The sequence below is a fragment of the Microtus ochrogaster genome, chromosome 7, assembly GCF_000317375.1.
Source record: "Microtus ochrogaster isolate Prairie Vole_2 chromosome 7, MicOch1.0, whole genome shotgun sequence".
Lineage (NCBI taxonomy): Eukaryota > Metazoa > Chordata > Mammalia > Rodentia > Cricetidae > Microtus > Microtus ochrogaster.
In genome coordinates this window covers 53578486-53598265 of record NC_022014.1, presented here as the reverse complement: position 1 = coordinate 53598265, position 19780 = coordinate 53578486, and positions in this window count along the sequence as shown.

Genomic DNA, 19780 nt, shown 5'->3' with positions numbered 1-19780 from the left:
CTACTGATGTACCTTCCCAGTGATGGCACTCCCCAGTGATGGCTCTCCTGGTGCTCCAGTGATGTCTCTCCTGGTGCGGAGATCAGATCTCTGTGCTAGTTGGGTAGCTTGTAAACAAAGCGCCTACCTTGCTTACTGCAGGCAGGCTATTGAAACAAAGGAGCTCCCGCCCACTAGGTTGCCCTAGGGTTTCGGCCCCAGAGCCCCAAGATGGAAGGGAGGCAGAAGGGGGGGGAGGGTTCTGGATGCAAGCTGGGTGGGATAGGAAGAGAGAGGCAGTATGCTGGGAGTGTAGGCCCAGCAGGAAGCCCAGGAAGTATAGGGAGGATGAGGAAAGTCTGAGTTCCCTGTCCCCGGCTGCTGCAGCGGGTCCCAAACTCACCCCAATGATGGCTCTCCTGATGCCGAAATCAGATCTCTGTGCTGGTTGGGTAGCTCGTAAACCGACACATAATTTATTTTAAAAATAATTGAGCTAGACATGGTGGTGCATACCAGTAATCCCAGCACTCTGGAAGCTGAGAGAAGAATCTTGAGTTCAAGGTTAGCCTGAGCTACATAACAAGTCCAAGGTTACCGTGGTATGTATAGCAAAAACCTTTCTAAATTATAGAAAAGTCAAAATAACCAGAAAAAAACAAAATTGATTAACTCTCAAAAAAAGACTTCATTAACAAATTATTTTACAGATGAATGCTTTCAAATATTAAAGGTCAGATGGGTTTTAGGCATGAAAGTTGTCATAGAACATAAACATATAATTCTCAAGAGGCTACTATAGGCCTGTACAACAACGTATAGGTATCACAATAAAATTAAACCAATCACCGACAGACAAAAAATACAAAGCTCAATAATTGCCGTTGAAATATATTTGGCAAATATGTTTTTCTTATTTAAACAAGGTCTTGTTCAGTATAGGTGAGTCTCTAGCCACAATCTTCTGGCCTTACTTAGTCCTCTAAATGCTGGAATTCGACATGGCAACAACTGGCTCAGCAAATACTTTATGCATGACCATATGTCTGGTACTATAATAGATGTCTGAACTAATATAGCACAACACCTGCCCCATGGACTCCACTTCAAGTGGGACGGTGGCTACAAGAACAAGTATTTCCCATTACAAGATTATTAAGTTAGCTACAAAGTAGTAGATCTCATAATGGCATTTTTACATATGCTTTCTTCCACACCCTGCCCTCTGGACTTTGCCCTCCCCTCCCCTGTGTCCCATTCTTGCTGTTTTTCCATTGCCCACAGCAACCTACTTTCTGCTCTCCCGGTACAATATTGCATTATCTTCTTTCAGTGCCCCTGTACCCGAATCCTTCAGGTCTTATTTTTCCTCTCCCAGTTCTCTAGTTTCATGAGTCATCCACACATGTACACCAACCCCCTCACACATAGAAACTTAAATCAAGGCTCCACACATGAGAGAAAGCATAGTACTTATCTGAATACAGTTTATTTCAGTTAACATTCTGAATTGCAATTTGACCCATTTTCCTACAAATGTCATTTTTTTACTTTTAAATATGTGTATATACGCGTGTGTGTGTGCGTGCCCACAGAGATGAGAGATGTCAGACCCTCCTGGGGCTGGTGTTACAGGTGGTTGTGAACTGCCTGGTTTGAGTGTTGGGAATCAAATGCTGATCCTCTGGAAGAACAAGAAGTGTTCTTAATCACTGAGGCATATAGGCAGATCATGTGATAGTTTTGGTTGTAGTTTTCAAAGATTTGTTTATCTTTATGTGTGTGAATACTTTTCCTGCATATATGTGTATATCCGTGGTGACTGTGGAGGCCAGAAGGGGATTCCCAGGAACTGAAGTTATAGACAGTTCTGAACCACCAAGTGGGTGCTGGGAACCAAACCTTGGTGCTCTGTAAGAGCAGCCAGTGCTTTTCCCTAAGACATCTGTCCCACCACTTTCTTATTTTTGACAAACCTACTTACTGATTTCCACAGTAGCTGCAATTTATATGCTCACTAGCAGTGAGTAAAGGTTCCTCTTTCCCCAAATTCCTGCCAGCATTTGTTGTCATCTGTTTTCTTCATGAAAGTCATTCTGAGCTAATAAGGTGGCATTATAAATCATTTTTAAATTCACCTTTCCCTGATGGCTTAGGATGTTGAACCCGTCATCAAATATCATTGGCCATTTCTATTTCTTCCTTTGAGGACTGTCTGCTCACCTCATTACCTCATGTATGGATTGGATTTGGTTTAATCTTGGCTGTTTTTACATAATAGACCCCTATCCGATATAGAGTTGGCAATGATTCCTCAAATCTGTAAGCTGTCTCTTCAGTTGTGAGGTTGCTTCCATTGTTAGGCAGGTTTTTGATTTGCTATAATCCCATGTGTCCGTCCTTGGGTTGTGTTCTCTGCTGTCACAGTCCTTTCAGAAGTTCCTGCCTCTGCATAGGATGATTGTTGATGTGTCTTCCCTGCAGTTTCAGCATGTCCTGTCTTCACATGAAGTCTGTGATCTATTTTCAGTGTTTCATGTCGTGTGAGACTCGAGACCTGATTTCATTCTTCTACAGGTACATACCCAGTTTTCTCAGCACCATCTGTTAAAGAGGCTCTTTGCTAATGTATTTTTTGACATCTGGGTTTAAAGGGAAAAAATGAAGTAGCTGCTAGGGCTGGAACGATGACTCCATGATTAAGAGCACTTGCCACTCTTGCAGAGGACACAGGGTCAGTTACCAGTACCCACATGGCAGCTCACAGTCCCTTATAGCTGTAATTCTCAGGTATCTGATGTCATCTTCAGGACTCCATAGGCACCTGGTATGAACATGGTGTACATACATACATACATACATACATACATACATACATACATGATGCAAAACATTCTTACACATAAAATAGAATCTTAAAAACATAATACTTCTTTAAAGACAAACAAGGACTGGAGAGGTGCTCATCAGTTAGGAGTACTTGTTGCTCTCGAAAAGAGCCCAGGTTTGATGCCAAACATCCACACGGCAGCTTACAACCATCTGTTGACACCAGTCTCAAAGCTCTGGCTCCCTCCTACTTCCTCGGGCACCAGGCATACCCATGCTCGCAAAGCGCTCACATACACAATAAATAAATATGCATAAAAGCAAGTGTAGAAGTTTTATAAGGCTAAATGTGAATTTTGATGTCTGTCAAGCTGAACACCATGAAGACGGAGAGCAGAAATGTGAGGATGCTGAAGGAAGAGGTGCAAAAGCTGGACGACCTTTACCAACAAACTGTGAAGGTCGGAGCTGGACCTGTGTGTTCATCTTACTCGAGTCTGATCTTAGCTGGATGTGCTGGTATACAAAAGCTGGACGACCTTTACCAACAAACTGTGAAGGTCGGAGCTGGACCTGTGTGTTCATCTGACTCGAGTCTGATCTTAGCTGGATGTGCTGGTATACAAAAGCTGGACGACCTTTACCAACAAACTGTGAAGGTCGGAGCTGGACCTGTGCGTTCATCTGACTCGAGTCTGATCTTAGCTGGATGTGGTGGTATACAAAAGCTGAGAGGAGGCCTCAAAACTCAGCCAAAAAAGCCAGGTGTGGTGTCATCATACCTGTAGTCCCAACATTTAGAAGACCCCATGGGATGATTGGCACAGATTTGAGACCCACCTGGGCATAAGTAATTGTCCATTAAGAATCATTGCAAAGGACTAAAGAGATGGCTCAAAGGTTAAGAGCTCTGGCTGCTCTCCCAGTGCCCATGAGTTCCATTGTCCCATTGTGGTCCCAGCATCCACATAGTGTCTCACAACCATCAATAATGAGATCTCGTGCCTTCTTCTGTTATGCAGGCAGAACACTATGTACATAATAAATAAATAAGTCTTGAAAAAAATCATTGCAAACTTACTTTCCCAACCAAATTTCGGTCTATTCATAAGAGCTCCAGAAGGCAGGTAAGGTAGAAGACTGACTGCCACTGTTCTGTCCAACCCTGAATTTTTCCAGACATGTATTGAGACCCCATTCATGGGCCATCATACAATTAAGTTTTGCAACTGTGCCATTATTAGTTATACCTGCAAAGTATCACAAATAGAAACGATTGTATTGCCCTATATTATATACAGGATGATTTTTGAGCAGTGTAGAAGTTTTGGAAATTGTAACACAAAATCTCATCTGCATGAGAAGTTTGAAATATATGCCTATTATTTTTACTTTTATCGTATTCCTTGCATGAAAGGTTAAGTTTATCCTTGAAAGAACTCAAGTGAAAGACTTTGTAAGTCCATACTTCAGCATCACAAACCTAGGAATCTGAGAATGACTGGAACTAATTTTGCTTAACATAGTTTATATGTGTGTGGAATTTTAATCAAAGTACCAGGTTTCCTTAAATTAGACTTGAACCATTGTTAAATAGAGTGCTACACAGAATCTTCCTGGAGGGGCCACATTTGTGTGTATCGTATGGAGTCCCCACTGGAACAGTTAAAGAAGGCAGTCAACAGCTTGGAAATATAAATGATGCAATATTCTGGTTTTTTGTTTTTTGTTTGTTTTTAATGCTTAACCTACTTTACTTAAATCCACCATTAGCAAATGGAATATGAATGAAAAAATAATTTTTCTCTTGTAGGAGGCTGAGGCACAAGATGAGAAGTGTGCCAGGGAGCTTGAATCCCTGGAGAAACACAAGCACCTACTGGAGAGTGCTGTGAACGAGGACCTCAGTGAAGCCATGGATGAGCTAGAAGCTGTCCAGCAGGAGTAAGTTCACCTCACCAAGATCTGATTATTTAAACTTTGTAAAGCTGCTTCCTGTTTTTTTATCTTTAATTCCTATTATAAAACTATTTGGGGTGCAAAGAATGATATTTCAAGGATTTAAGCCAAAAAATTAAGATACCTTATGCCACTATTAGAGGAGGGTCATAGCATCAGGGTAGCTGACCACACATCAAGTGAACTGAAGCAGCTGGTGGTGATCTGTGTGCTTATGTAATGGCATTTCAATGGATTCTACCAGGCATGGTTTTCTTGGTAGTGAGGGTGAACAGGGTTTCTCTGTAGCTTTGAAGCATGTCCTGGAACTACACTCTATAGACCAGGCTGGCCTCAGACTCACAGATATCCACCCATCTCTGCCTCCTGAGAGCTGGGATTAAAGGCATGTGCCACCACTTACAGCCAGGCATGGTTTTCTATATCCACCAAATATTTCTCAGGGAAAGTAGTAACATATATAAATGCAAAACTTGCATTTTGCTTAGGTTGCTACAGTGTACTGATTTATTCATTTATTTTCTAGATATTAAACAATTGGTTTCTTTTTATTTTAATTCTGTAGATACCAACTGCTTCTACAAAGCACAACTGAAGAAAGGGGGAAAGTGACACATGACTTACTGCATCTTTTAGAGATGGTTGCTACACATGTAGGGTCTTTGGAAGTAAGTATGAAGCTCTTTGCTGAATTCTAGCTGCTTTGTTTCTATAGGAATTGAATAACAAATTTTCCTTTTTTATTTATTTGAAAAAAACCTACGTTTTAACATTTTCATACCAATCCCAGTTCCCTCTGCCTCCCCTCCTCCTGCTCCCTCCAACATCCTCCCAACTTATCCGCCATCTACTCCTCAGAGAAGGTAAGGCTTCCCATGGGAAGTTAACAAAGTCTAGTACATTGCTTTGAGGCAGGACCACTGCTCTCCCCACTACCTAGGCTGAGCAGAGTATCCCTACAAAGAGAATGGGTTCCAAAAAGTCAGTACAAGCAGTAGAGATAAATCTTGCTCTCCCTGCTCCACAGTCTGCCCCCACAGTCTGCCCCAGCCATTCAACTGCCACCCACATTCAGTGGGCCTAGTTCCCCCTACTGTCAGACTAGTGTCTCTAATCTTAGGACCAGGGCATATTTCTTTGTCTGGCTCTGATTCCAGGGACATTGTGTGTTTCTTTGACACTAGTTTCAGAGTCAGAGCACATGTCTTTAGTCCTGGGTTCAGGAATAAAGAGGTTTTTTTCCTGGCCCAGGTCTCAAATCCAAGGTGTGTTTTTCTCACTGGCTCTGGGTTCAGAGTCAGGGTGCTGAGGGATTGGTTGGTTTCCTATTCCAGTTGTCCCTTTTACCCTGCATTCCCCCTTTTTATTTGTTAATAAATAACAGAGATTAGAAGGGGTGATGTTTTCATGAGACTACTTCCTGCTGAATTAGGGCATTGAAGTTCTTGGGACAATCTTGATCTTCATCCCCAGGATATAACTGGATGCACAGGCCTCTGGCTCTGTAGCTGTAGGCTGGTAATCCTGCAATAGTAACTTGTTCAAAGACTGGTTAGAAATCTTCTGGATTTGTTGTCGAAGAAATGTAGACAAGAGGCTTATGAGACAGGGCATAATCAGTAGAACTAAGAGAAATAAGGAAAGAGGGGTTAGGAAGGGTAGCATCCAGTACCATATCTGACTATTAGTGATCCACTGGCTAGATTTTGAAATCTAATCCTCTCCAGTTTTGTAGTACTATGGTGGTCCATTTGTCCCTGAAGAGTAAGGACAATCTGAGCTACCTGTTGGAAATTCCGGATGGATTCTGAGGAAAGCAATGGTAAATGGCTAGGGAAGCAGTCAGTTCTGCTGTTCCAGTGGCTGCAGCTGCAGTTATGCCCAGGGCTGCTAGAAAGGATATTACTTGGATTGCTTGTTTGCCATGCAGCTATGAACTTGGCGATGGGAACTGACAAGGGTTCTTCACCAGGAACCACCCCTAATTCAGGGAAGGGGAACACTATGGCACAAGTCCCGGACCACCTAGCACGTAAGCAGAGTATCACAGAGAATAGATGCATTATGAATCTTTGAACATAGGGGCTAGGTGGTAGTACCAAGGGTCATGGTATTATTGCAGGTTTCAGAATCCAAAATGCCCACAAAGTGTGTTCCTGAGGAATTAAAGCAGTTTGTACTGCCAAAGAGAGGGATATGAGAAAGATAAGGGGTGGTAGTGAGTGACATTTGTCTTGGAGGAATTAACAAGTGGTAAGGGGAGAGAATCTAATGGGTGAGGGCTTGACTCTGGAGGGACACACAACCAGCATTCCCCAAAAGAGGTCATGCTGAGTGATATTCAGCAGCTGATATTAGCAGTCAGGGTTTGAAATGAGATGTTGTGACAGGGAGCTGGGGTCCAATAATGGTGATTATTAAGGATGTGAGAACCTTTGAGAAGCTTTGGACCACTTCTTCTACTGTGGAGTTGAGAGAGTGGGATGTGTACCCTCTGTATTTTGAGCATTCCTGATAAGCGGCTGCGGTAAATGCTATCATAGAGCTTCCCAATGATTCTCATTTCCCTTCTGGGGTACCATGGATTCTTAATCGGGATGTAAAAGGTTCTCCATTCTTCATAAACGGCAGAGTGTTTTCCTAAATGTGCATCATGTCTTTTACAGGACCAATGAGGACAGCCTCCATAGGTTTCTGGCCAGCATTGACAGGAACCTTTAGTCTAATCATAGAGGAAGCAAGCACAGGGGACGGGTGTTCTTTCAATTGACTTTGGTGTTATAGGGATAAGTATCTCTTTTTGATAGTCTTCTGGTGAGCAGTCTCCGGACCCTACCAGCTGAGCAATCTAGCTGAACTGTTGAGTATGTTTCCTGAACCTCAGATCTCCACATGTAGAGATAAGAAGTGTATGAGGAGCTAGAATGAGAAGAGGTAGGGCATAACCCAACAGGGTTGGGCTTGAGTCTTGACAGATGTGGATGTGTGAGGCCTCCCTTTTCTAAGACCAGAGGGAGGCTGTTCAGTTTGGGTATCTTCTGAAGCTTAAGATGGCAAAGTCTTGTTGGGGACCAAAAGATTCCTTTGAGCTTATAAGCTTTGAGCTTATGGTAGATGGGAAAGATTAATCCAGTGAGGGAAATCCTGAAGCTTAGCAGCAGTTGGAGTAGTAAGGATTACCCTGAAGAGGCCTGTCCATTTTGGAGCAAGAGGATGGGAATTTTGGCCTGGAGAAGAGAGGAGAACTAAATTCCCAGTGTTAATTGGAGAGGGAAGAAGATCTGGGAGGGGCTCAGGCAAATGATGATTAGTAAAACTCCAAATAAGTGTATGAAGATAGTAGAGCAAAGGGGTAAGGGGTGATGGCTTGGACATAAGACCAGGAGGCATAATTGGGCCTCCATACATGAGTTCAAAAGGGGAGATGAGGAGGGATTTCTTTGGAAGGACTCATAATCCCAGGAGAGCCAGAGAGGATAGGAGTTTTTTCCAATCAGTATGGAGTTCTTGAGAGAGTTTGATAAGAATGTTTTTGAGGGAATGATTGGTTTGTTCAACTTTGCCTGAAGAGTAGGAATGGCAGGGGTGTGAAGACACCATGGACTGCTCAGGGCCATGGCTTTGAGACTGTGAAGTAAATTCAGGGCCATTATATGATTGAAGGAATGTGGGACTCCAAAATGGGAAATAAGTCTGTGAAAAGGAGACTAGAAACTGTCTGTGATCCTTTGTTATGGTAGGCAAGGCTTCTACCCATCCTGAAAAAGTGTCTACTGGGACTAGAAGGTATCTGAAAGGTCTAAGTGTGGTCATGTCTGTGAAATCGAGCTGCCAGTCTGACCCAGGGAGGAATCCCTGCCTGGTGAGTGGGGAAAGGGGGACTCCGATGCCCAGAGGTGGGATTAGAGGTTTAGCAAATTTTACAAGAAGCTGTGATAGTCTTTAGAAAAGACAGCTCCTCAGAGGTGAGCTGTAAGTTTTGAGAAAGTGAGACAAAGCCTGGCTATTGAAATGAAAGATCTGGTGTAAACCAGACAAGATCTGTTGAGTACCTGGGGATGATAATGAAGAGATTGGTTGTAAGAGAAGAGTGTCTTGTAGTGTGTAAGAAGGATCCAGATTTCCAAGAGCTGCGGCTCTAGCTGCCTCATCAGCTCAGTTAGTTCCCATGGAAATAATGTAATTGTTTGATGTGACGGACAGTGGACAATTCCTATGGCTGTGGAAGATCTAATAAGGATATAATTTGGTCTGAATTAGTTATGGATCCTCCTTTTGTTGTTAATAGCCCTGTTCTCTCCAGATAGCTGCATGTGACAAGAGAATATGAAAAGCATACTTGGAGTCTTTTATAGATTTAGGGATTATCCCTAAATTTGACAGGCATGGGTTAGAGCTATTAATTCAGCCTGCTGATCTGTGGTGTGGTCTGAAAGGGCCTATGCTTCAACCACTCTGGTTGAAACAACAACATTCCCTGCTTTATGTACTCCTTCATATAGGAGGGAGCTGCTATCAGTATACCACGTATAAGTGGCCTAAGTAGTGCTTCTTTCTGTATATGTATAGGATAAGGTGGTAACTCTTCTAGGGTCTCACTGTATGATTGTAATAGGGAGTATTTCAGGATTGGTTGGGGGAGAAGATTTGAAATGTTAAAAGATAGACATGGTTAAAAAGTTAGTATTGTATCTTGTACAAATGCTACCTGAAGGGAGAGAACTCAGGAGGGAGGTAGTGTTTGAAGTCCCTTGTATGTTAGAAGATGTGACAGGTGGTGAGGAGAAAGAACAGTAATAGGTGACCCAAAGGTTAATTTCTTTGATTCACATATAAGCAGTTCAGCTGCAGCCAGAGCTCACAGCCACGTATTCAGCCTTGCATAGTCTGGTCTAGTTTTTCTGACAAGTATGCAACAGGTGCAAAGGAAGGACCCAAGTAGTGACCCAAGACCCTGAGAGCATATCCCTCCTTTTCAGAGAGAGAGAGAGAGAGAGAGAGAGAGAGAGAGAGAGAGAGAGAGAGAGAGAAATCTGGAAGGTGTAGGGATGGAGCCTGGAGAAGGGCTGGTTGAAGCTTATGAAATGACTCGCTAATGGTAGAAGAGGTTCATTTGAGGGGCCAAGGGCTGCTTTATATAGGGCACAGGCAAGAAGAGAGAAAGAAGGAATCCAGGTGTGAAGGAAGCCTGCCATACTTAGGAAAGAGGATTTCATCCTTTGTGTTAGGGACTGTGAGTGACTAGATTGTTTTCTATCTAGGGTAATGTCCTTATGAGTTGGAGTGATGGCTAATCCCAGATGAGTAACCAGAGGAGTGTATAACTGGACCTTAGAGGGGCTGGACAGAAAGTTCAATAGGGCCAAGGCATCTGCCTGGCCAATGTGCAGGGATGGACTACAAAGGGGAGAATATCTGCGTACTGTATGAGTTTAGATTTCGGGAGAGACAGAGAGTGAGTAAATGTGGGCTGTCCTGAAATCCCTGGGGTAGGACGGTCCAAGTGAGCTGGGTAGAGACATGGTTGTCTGGGTCAGTCCAAGTAAAGGCAATGAAGGGATAGTGGAGAGGAGAATATAAGGATTGGGTACTACAGGATGAAGGGGAATTACTGCTGAGTTAAAAGTCGGAGGACCTGAATCAACTGGTAGGCTCCACTTGGTTTTTCAACTTAAGAGATCTGAGATAAGAGAATTAAGTCCCCTGAGGCTTTAGAGAGAGAGTGGATGTTGGGCCCCCATGATATATCTGATTGGACTTTGTAGTTGGATGATATCAGGGGTGATGTTTGACTATAGAGGGATTCTGGGCGTCCCATACCTGAGGATCTACATGAGAGGTAAAGGAAAAAGAGTGTCAGAATGTGGTTTGAAGGAGAAGAAGAAGGGGAATGGCTGGTGAGCTTGGGGTTAACCGGATAGAGGGAGCAAAGGATATAGAGGCTCCTATTTTGGTTAGGAGGTCGCCTTCCCAACAAGGGGATGTGGCAGGTTGGTACCACTAGGAAAGAATGGATGAGGGGAATACCCCTAAAGCCCTAAAGAAAGGCTAAGTGGTGGGGTTTGATGAACTTGGTAAGTTTGTCCCCCTACTAAAACAATAGAGGAACAAGAGGGTAAGGTGGGCCCCCAACATTTTTTCAGAGCCAAAAAAGTGGCCCAGTGCCTAAGAGGAAGGAGATGAATCCCCTGATACTGTGATAACTACCCAGGGCTCCCTGTTGGATATGGCAGTGGTCTGACAAAGGGAGCCCGGGTCCCATCAGTTACCCATTGCCAGACCCAGAAGGTTGGCTGAAGGGTGGTCCCCGATGGCATGGCCACAATCAATACTCCATTGTCCTCCTTGATGGCACCCTGGACATGGTCCATGTGGTTTACAAGGCTTTGGACAAGTCCTGGAGCCCGTGACCTGAGGGACCACATTTGTAACAAGGGCATACAGGTTCTTGGGGTTCTGGAGGCCAGGGAGCTTGGGTTTCTGCTTTTGCCAGCTGAGAGACCTTAGCCATCATCAGGTACTTTTGTTTACAGATTTTTTCATCTCTTCCATGAGATCTCTTTATATCTTATAGGCCACTGCTAAGTCTTCTGCTTGTGGAGTCATGGGTCCTCTCTCCAGACATTTAAGTTTAAATATCTGGGAAATTCTGAGAGGAGAAATAGGTTATAAGGAGCTGCTTTCCATCTGGGCTCTCAGGATCCAGGTTGGTGTGTTATAAGAGGGCCTTTGTAAGGCAGTTGAGGAAGTGAGATGGATTTTCATGTTTTTCCTGAATGCCTCTTAGGCCATTTCATAATTTACTGCCTTCAGGGAAGCCCTACGGAGACCAGTTAGGAGGTACGTTATGAATCAATTCCTAGCTAGGGTGTCCCTGGGAGTATTGTAATCCCATTCAGAGATCTGAACAGGGACTCACTCACTGGGTAGATGTTTTCCATTTGATGGAATTCATCTGCATGGGCCTTAGCCTGACCCCAGATTTGCCTACACTCCTCTGGGAGGAGATGGTTGGCAAGAATCATATAGACATCGTGAAAGGTAAGATCATAGGATTGGGTAATGTACTGGAATACTTTAATAAAAGTGGAAGAATTGGCAGTATAGGATCCTAACCTTTTTTCTACTTGGGAGAGTTCAGATAACAAGAAGGGGACATTTAGCTGACTAAACCATCCACCCCAGCAACCTCTCACAAAGGGAGAACCGGGGCTGCTCTAGATTGGGGAGGTACAGGAGGTTCTATGGTAGAGCAAGAATGAGTATCAGGAGGACTAGGGACTGTCTGTGGGCTGAAAGTAGCTGCCAGGGAGATCTGACCTGGACCACCTGTCACTGGTGAGGAAGAAAGAGAGGGGGACCAGAAGAGGGGGAACTGTGGGCTTTTGTCTGTAGAGGGGAGGCTCACTAGCTGGATCAATGGTAATAAATTCATCCTGTTCTGATTTGATAGCTAGTAGGAGTTGGGTGGGTGAACAGGAGGCACAGAGAGAAGGCTTGATGTGAAGGTAAGAGAGTGCTTTATCATAGAGGGTCTGTTTTCACTTCCCTGATTAATTACAATAGTTGTTAAGGTCCCAAATAATATTGGGATCTAGTGTGCCTTTAAGTGACCATTTAGATTGGTTACCTAAGGGATATTGAGGCCAAGTGGTGCATACTGTGCTCGTCTTCTTGGGTCTGGTGTTTTTTCTGTGGTCTGAGGTTTCTTAACCTCACTCATGACAGTTTTTTCTAATTCCATCCATTTGCATGCAGATTTTAAGATATCATTGTTTGCTTGTTTGTTTTATGTTTTTTTTTTTTACCACTGAGTAGAACTCCATTGTTTAAATATACCACATTTTCTTTATCCATTCTTAGGTTGAGGGGCATCCAGGCATCTAGGTTGTGTCCAGGTTCTGGATCTTACAAATAATGCTGCTATGAACATAGTTGAACAAATGTCCTTGTATTATGATTGAGCATCCTGTGGGTTGCCCAAGAGTGGTATTGCTGGTAGGTTGATTCCCAATTTTCCTGAGTTCTTTATATATTTTGGAGATCAGTCATCTATCTGATGTGGGGTTGGCGAAGATCTTTCCCCATTCAGTAGGCTATCTTTTTGTCTTATTGACTGTGTCCATTGCTTTACAGAAACTTCTATTTCAGAAGGTCCCGTTTATTTATTGTTGCTCTCAATGTCTGTGCTACTGGTGTTATATTTAGGAAGTGATTTCCTATGCCCATGTGTTCAAGGCTACTTCCCATTTTCTCTTTAGGGAGGTTCAGTGAATGGTGATGTTTCTCTGATTTCTTACTCAGCCCCTTTATTATTTGTATATAGGAGGGCTACTGATTTTTTTAGTTGATTTTGTATCCTGCTACATTACTAAAGGTGTTTATCAGCTGTAGTTTTCTGTTGTCGAATTTTTGGGGGTCACTTAAGAATACTATCATATCATCTACAAATGGTGAAAGTTTGACTTCTTCCTTTCCAATTTGTATCCTCTTGATCTAATTTTATTGTCTTATTTCTCTAGCTAGAACTTCAAGTACTGTGTTGAATAGATATGGAGAAAATAAGTGGCCAGCCTTGTCTTGTTCCTAATTTTAGTGGAATTGCTGTGAGTTTCTCTCCATTTCATTTGAAGTTGTCTGTTGACTTGCTATATGTTGCTTTTACTATGTTTAGCTGTGTTCCTTTTATCCCTGATATCTCCAGGAGAAGGAGTGTTGGATTTTGTTGAATGCTTTTTTTCAGCATCTAATGAGGTGATCATATTTTTTTCTTTCAATTTGTTTATATGGTGGATTACATTGATAGACAGATGCTGCACCAGCCCTACATCTCTAGGATGAAGCTGACTTGATTGTGGTTGATAATTTTTTTGATGTGTTCTTGATTCAGTTTGCCAGTGTTTTATTGAGTATTTTTGCATCGATGTTCATGAGGGAGTTTGGTCTGTAATTCTCTTTTTTGGTTGAGTCTTTGTGTCATTTCATTATCAGAGTAACTGTAACATAATAATTGGCAATGTTCCTTCTGTTTCTATTTTGTGGAACAATTTGATGAGTATAGGTATTAGCTCTTCTTTGAAGTTCTGAATACTGCACTGAAACCATCCGGCCCTGGACTCTTTTTGGTTGGGAGACTTTTAGTGACTGCATCTATTTTCTTGCATTTTAGAAGTCTATTTAAATTGAGACCTCATCTTGATAGATTTTTCCTGTGATGAGTATGAAGTGTCCCTCTCCATATCTTCTGATTGATTTTAGTTTGAAGTCTATTTTTTTAGATATTAGGATTGCTACACCTGCTTGTTTCGTAGGTCCATTTGATTGGAGAATCTTTTCCCAACCATTGACTCTGTCTTTGAGATTGTGATGTGTTTCTTGTATGCAGAAGAAGGATAGATCCTGTTTTCATATCCATTCTTTTAGCCTGTGTCTTTTTATATGTAAATTGAGTCCATTGATCTTAAGAGATATTAATGACCAGTGTGGAATTATTCTGTGGCTTTCATTTTCAGGAGTGTGTCCTTCTGTGAGCAGGTGTGATTTTGGTGCAAGAGATACAGGAGGCACGAATTTATAGTAGGGGACTTACCCTTGGGAGACCCAGGTAGAAACTGTGGAAGGAGGTATGACTTTGTGTGATGGGGCATGTCCTTGAGGGAGTGGATGTGTTCTTGTGGGAGGGGGCATGACTTTGTGGAAGAAGGTATCACTTTCTTCAGGAGGTATGCAGGAGGCATTCATTCTAGAAGGAGATGTGTCCTTGTTACAGGGGCATGTATTTGATGGAGGAGGCATATCCTTGTGAGAGTAGGTGTTTCCCCTGGGAGCGAGCATGGCCTTGTGGGAGTGATGTGTCCTTGTGGGATGAGGCATTTTCATCTGGGAAGAGGTGTGTGTCATTGAGGGTGGAGGCATGTTTTGAGCGAGGAGGTGTGTAATTTGAGAGTAAGTGTATCCTTGTGGAAGTGGGTGTTATGTCCTTGTGGGAGTTGAGTGTGTCCTTATAGGAGGTACATCTTTAATTTAGGGGACATGTTATTTAGTGAGAGGACATGTTTTTGTGTAGTGGGCATGTCTATGTGGTATGGAGTGTGTCCCGTGGGAGGGGGCTTGTCCTTATGAGAGGATGCAAGTCATTTTAGGAGTTGAGTCCTTGTGGTAGGAATGTGTCCTTGAAGGACACTACATCTTTAAATGAGAGGCTTTCTCATTGCAGGAAGTGTGTCCTTGTGGGAGTGGGTGAGTCATTGTTTTAGGAGGCATGACATCTTGGGGGGAGAATGTCCGAGAGGGAAGAGCCATGGCCTTGTATGAGGGCTTTTTTTCCTTCAGAGAGTGGGAGTGTTCTTGGAGGAGGAGGTGTGGCCTTGTGGGAAGGAGGTGTGCATTCGTGAGGGTAGGTGTGTCATTGTGGTAGGGGGTCCTGTCCTTGAGGGAGAAGGAATGTCACTGCAGTGTCCTTGCAGGAGGGGGACAAGTCCTTTTGGGAGTCTGTCTGTCCTTGTGTGAGAGGGATGTTATTGTAGAAGGTGTGTCCTAGGTGTGTCCTTGGAGAGGGTGTGCATTCTTTTGTGATAGGGCACTTCGTCCTTGTGGTAGGAGGCTTGTTGTTGGTGGAGGAAACAGATGGGGACTAATTGGAGGTGTGTCATTGTGGGAGAGGGTGTTTCCTCCTAGGAAGAGGCCGGTCACCTTCTGTGAGGAAACGTGTCATTCTGGGAGGAGGCATGACCTTGTAGAAGAGGGTGCGTCCTTTACAGAGGAGGTTACTTTTCCTGAGAGTAGGTGTGTCCTTGTGGGAGTAAGCATTTCCAACGTGGACAAGGCAAGTCATTATGGGTGGGGGCGTGTCCTTGAGGGAGGAGGTGTGTCCTTTCAGAATAGGTGTGTCCTGATGAGAATGGTGTTTCCCTGTGAAAGGGGTGTGTCTTTTAGAGAATGAGTGTGTCCTTGTGGGATGGGCCATGTCCTTGAGGGAAGGATGCATACTTGTGGGAGGGGGTATGTCCATAGAGGAGGATCTAAGTACTTATTGGAGGGGGCATGTCCATGAGAGGGTGTGTCTTTGCTGGGTGGGGCATAGCTTCATATTGAGAGGCCTGACTTTCATGCAGGAGATGTGTCTTTGCTTGAGGCATGTCCTTATGAGAGTAGGTGTGTCCTTGTGTGAGGGGGTGTTTCCTCCTTATATGAGGAGTGTCCTTGTGGGACAGGGTGTGTCCTTGATGGTGGAAGTGTATCCTTGAGGGAGGGGTCAGTCCTAGTGGGAGGAGTCTTTCTAGGATTAGTCATGTTAGTGCAGGAAAAGTGTCCTTGTGGAAAGGGGCACAAGTTGTGGAAGAGAACATTTCCTTTAGGGAGGGGGCTTTTGCTTGCCAGAGGAGCCAATACTTGGGAACACAGGCATGCCCATGTGAAATTGGGTGTGTCCTTCTGGGAGGGTGTATGTCCTTGTGGGAGGAGGCATGTATTTGCAGGAGGTTGCTTTGTGGGAGGGCACATGTCATTTTGGTGGGGGACAAATCCTTGTGTGAGGGGCATGACATTGTAGGAGATGTGGCCTTGTAAGATGTGGCATGTCCTTTTTTGAGGAGGCATGTCCTTGAGGGTGGGGGCTTGTTGGTGACAGGAGAGGTGTGTCATTGCAGGAGGTGTGCCCTTGTTGAAGGGGTGTGTCCTTAGGGGAAGGGGTATTTTCTACTGGGAGGAGACATGCACTTTATTTAAGAGGCAGGTCCTTGAAGGAAGAAGTGTGTCATTATTGGAAAGGCTATGTCCTTGTGGAAGGTGTGTCATTGAAGGAGGTGTTTCCTTATGAGAGGGGATGTGTCCTTCAAAGAGGCATGCTATGTGATATGTTCCTGTGGGAGGGGACACTTCTTTTGGGGAGGGATGTGTCCTCTGGGAGCAGGTGTGACCTTGATGCAAGAGGCTTATCTTTACAGGAAGTGAGAATTTGTGGAAGGGGCTTGCTCTTGTGAAGGGGTGAAAATTGTGGGAGGATACATGTCCTCTTTGCAGGAGGAGATAATTTTGTGGGGTGGGCATGTCTTTCAGGGAAGGGTCATGTCTTTGTGGAGAAGGTGTGTCATTGAGGAGATGTGCCTTTGTGGGAGGCGTATGTCCTTGAAGATGTGCCTTTCAGAGAGGGATGTGTCATTGCAGAAGGTGTGTCCTTGTTGGAGGGGGCCTGTCTTTGCAGGAGGCATGACCTTGTGGGAGGGGTGTGTCCTTAATTGTGGGGGCATGTATTTTAATGAGGGAGCATGTCTTTTACTGAGGTGCATGTTATTTTGTGAGGAGGCATGTCCTTAATTGAGGCAATGTGTCCTTTATTGAGAGGTCATGACCTTGAGGGAGGTACATGTTCTTTATTGAGGGGCATGTCCTTTATTAATGGGGCCTGTCCTTGTGGGAGTGGGCATGTCCTTGAGTGAGTAGACGTGTCCTTTTGCTAGAGGGCATGTCATTGAAGGAGGGGATGTATCCTTGTGTGTGGGGTCATGTCCCTGAGGGAGGAAGCATGCCTTTCAGGGAAAGGGTACATCATTATAGGAAGCATTTCCTTGTGGTAGGGGACTCTATCTTTGTGGGAAGAGGCATGTGGTTTTGGGTGTGTACTTGTGGGAGGGGGCATGTTCTTGTAGGAATAGGATGTCCTTGTGAGAGTAGGCATGTCCTTCTGGGATTGGGCATAAGTTTGTGGGAGGGGCTTGTCCTTGATTGAGGTGGCAGAACATCTTGAGAGGGAGCATGTCCTGTTTAAGGAGGCGTGACACCTAGAGAGAGGGTGTGTCCTTGTTGTAGAAGGCGTGTCCTTGTGGAAAGGGCACGTCTTTATGGAAGTGGGTGGGTCCATGTGGGTAGGTGTGTGTGCTTGTTGGAGGATGCACGTCGCTGCAGGGTCATGGGATGGGTCATGTCCTTTTTGGAGGGGCAGTGTTATTGCATGAGGCATGTCTTTGTGGGGAGCAAGTCCTCGTGGGAGGAGGCATGTCCCTCTGGGAGGAGGCATGTCATTGCAGAAAGAGTGTCCTTGTGGAATGAGGCAAGTCTTTGCATGAGGAGGCATGGCTTTGATACGGGAGTCAGGTCTGCAGGAGTTGTGAACTATTGTGAGAGGAGTGTACTTGTAAGAAGTGTGTCGTTTGTGATGGGATGTCGTTTGTGGAAGTGTGTCATTGCAGGAGTGTATCCCTGTGAGAGGAGGCGTATTACTGAAAGATGGTGTGTACTTTTCAGGAATGGGTGGGAAGAGGCATGTCCTTTTTTGGTGGGGTGTGTCCTTGTATTATGTTGTTGATATAGGAGGCAAGTCATTGCAGAAGGCCTGTCCTTATGGGAGGAGTCATGTCCACACGAGAGGGGATGTGTCATTGTGGGAGGGGTGTTTTCTCCTGGAAAGGGGCACAGCCTTTTGGGAGGAGGCATGTCTTTGTGAGATAGAACCTCTGTGGAAGGTGTGTCCTTCTGGGAGGAGGCAGGACCTTGATGGAGGGGGTGTGTAACTTGAGGGAGGGGGAGTGTCTTTGTCAGGGTGGGCATGTACTTGTGGGAGGAAGGGTATCCTTGTGGAAGGGGGAGTCACCTTCTACCAGGAGGCATGTCATTCTGGGAGGAGTAGTGCCTTTGTGGGAGAGGACATTGATGTAGGAGGGTTGCTATCTGTTGCTTTCATTGGTTAATTAATAAAACTGCTTGGCCTGATAGGTCAAAACACAGGTAGGCGGGGAAGACAGAACAGAATGCTGGGAGGAAGAAAGCAGTGAGGCAGACACAATGGAGCCAGCCACCAGGTCAAACAAGCTGAGCTTTCCCATGGTGCTACACAGATTATTAGAAATGGGTTAAGCAATATGTAAGAATTAGCCAATAAGAGGCTGAAACTAATGGGCCAGGCAATGTTAAAATGAATACAATTTGTATGTTGTTATTTTGGGTGTAAAACTAACCATGCAGGAGCCGGATGGGTCAAAAAGCAGGCCTACTCGCCTTGTCACTACAGGACATGTCCTTATAGGAGGGGCCATGTCATTGCAGGAGGTGTGTCCTTGTGGGAGGAGCATTTTCTTGTGGGAGGGGCCATGTTATTGAAGGAGGTGTGTCCTTGTGGAAGGGGCATTTTCCTTATGGAGGAGGCAGTTCATGATAGTAGAAGTGTTCTTGTGGGAATGGGCACGTCCTTGTGGGAGGGGGATGTCCTTTTGTGAGGAGCTATGTCCTTGAGGGACTGAGCACTTTCATGCAGCGCAGCAGGGGCCATGTGCTTGGAGAGTAATCTTATCCTTATGGGAGGGCTTGGGCCACTTTGGGAATTGTCATGTTGTTGAGGGAGGATGTATGTCATTATTGGAGCTGTGCCCTTGTGGGAGGGGGTGTGTCCTTGTGAGAATAGACATGTCCATTTGTGAGCGGACACATTCTTGTGGGAGTGGGCATGCACTGTGACAGGAGGCATTTCATTGTATGAGGAGGCATGTCTTTGATACAGTGTCTTTGCAGTGGGTGAGATTGGAGGGAAGGGGCATGTAATTGTGGGAGGCAGCATGTTCTTGTGGGAGAGGGCGTGTCCTTGAGGAGGGAGGTGGATTATTGTGAGTGTTGGGATGTCCCTATGGGAGAAGGCACACCCTTCTTGTAAGAGGAATGTCATTGAGGAGGGAGGTATGCTCCTGTGAGAGTAGGAGCATCCTTGTGGGAAGGGGCATGTCCTTGTAGGAAGGTACATTTTTTGTTTGGGGGGGGTGTCTCCTTGTGGGAGTGTGTCCTTTTGGGAGGGAGTGTGTTCTTGTGGGAGGAGGCATGTCTTTTAGGAGGCATGCAGGAGTGTCTTTGCAGGAGTGAATTTGTGCTATGGGGCAACTACTTGTGGGAGACCTGTCCTTTTTGGAGTGGGACTGTCCTCACAGGGGCATGTCCCATGGCTACCTTTAAGTGTCAGCCTCAAAGCCGGGCAGTGGTGGCGCACACCTTTAATCCCAGCACTCAGGAGGCAGAGGCAGGCGGATCTCTG